Here is a 1,766-nt window from a genome sequence, read left to right as displayed (position 1 = left end):
ATCTAGTCGGGAGTGGTGCTGACTGAAAACAGATGATTTGGAGCGATTCGCGCGCCATCTGTTGGTCATTCTAAGGACTTATTGAACTACCCTCGTACACTGTACTATTTGAAGGCGATGGAGTGTTACGGAGATTCTCAGATTCTACTTTCCATGATATAACACATTATACGTGCTCTCTTCCAAGGTCAAAGATTGCTGACGGTGTACTCAGTTACGAATATGATGTAATAGCTGCTATCAAGAAGGTTATCAAATGGTTTTCTACTGTGGCATTGCTCTAAAAGTATCATTAGTAAACGTCTAATAAATCAGTAGACTGTTACCTTATTAAATTATTTTCTTCTAAAATTATATAAAAGTCAAAACTATAGTACCTGTGCAATTGCACCAAACATGCAAAGTTCTAAAATGATCAATTATTTCCATCTTAGTTCTAAGTAAGACTAGGCAATTAATGTAGGAATATTCCTCTATATATATATTAAATAAAATTTCTTGTGCCGCAAATTAATTCTAGCATTTTTTTCTTTACCTCCTTATTCATTACCTTATTCTCTTGGTCTACTTTTTCTGAATTACCGCGGATTACTGCGGATTACCTTGGATTACTCCGGATAACGCGGATTATCCGGACTACTTCGGATTAATCCCGGATTGCCATTTCGGATCACCAAGTGGTCCAGCGGATTACCAGAGTTGTTTCCCTCTCGTTAAAAAGGAACCCAATGGGGTCTTTACGGATACTTTATGGAGGCTCCATTCGGTTCTTTCGGTCCACCAGGGATTAGAAACTGGAAATAAAACTAAAATTAAGTTCACGCAAGAGCTTCGAAACTGCTATTTTATACAACACCCATTTGAAAGCTACAAGAAACAATAATTGGACTCGAGAAAGAAAAAAGATGATCTGATTGCTCAATTGTTTCAACAAGATTTGCAAATAATTGAAAAATTAAACAAAATACAATTTTTTCATGTTTTTATATTTGTAAAATAGATTCCTATAAAATATTTTGAAATATTAAAAAATGTTTTTAAAAAAATCCGTAGTTATTTAAAGAAATTTCTTTGAAATTTTCAAAATTAGAACAAAATTTGGAAAAATTGAAATAATTTTTTAATATGATCAGATGGTTTAAGAGTTTAACAAAAAGAATTTGAAAACAATTTAAAAATTGTATGGTTAAAAATTTATTAATGGTTTTATAATTGAAAAAAATTTGGAGAATATTTCGAAGATTTTTAAAGAAAAACCTGGAATATTTTAATAAACTTATTTAAAGAATTAATCAGGTGATTTGAAAGTTTTGAAATGATTTAAGAATAATAAAAGTCCGAATCTACTAAAAATTTAAAATAAGTTATATTTGGGTAAATAATTTCTTACAAAATAATTTAAAAGATTTAAAAAATCGTAAAAGAATAATTTGAATTATTTTAAGGACACTTTTTAAATGTTTTTGAAATTAAAAAAAAAAACATAGGAAAAATTTGACTGATTTTCAGTGGTATCGGATGGTTTAAAAGTTTTAAAAAGATTTAACAATAATTTAAAAATTGAGTGGATGAAAAATTGAAACTAATTTATATATGGAAGAATATATTTGTAAAGAATGTTAAAAATAATTTCAAAAATTTCAAAACATGAATCTGAAATATTTTTCTCATCGAATGCTTGTCGAAGCTTACGGAGAGCATGCTCTTGGTCGAACGCAGTGTAATGAGTGGTTTAACAAGTTCAAAAGTGGCAATTTTGATGTGAG

This window comes from Belonocnema kinseyi, chromosome 9 (assembly GCF_010883055.1).
Source record: "Belonocnema kinseyi isolate 2016_QV_RU_SX_M_011 chromosome 9, B_treatae_v1, whole genome shotgun sequence".
Lineage (NCBI taxonomy): Eukaryota > Metazoa > Arthropoda > Insecta > Hymenoptera > Cynipidae > Belonocnema > Belonocnema kinseyi.
Note: the sequence above shows the minus strand (reverse complement) of the source record.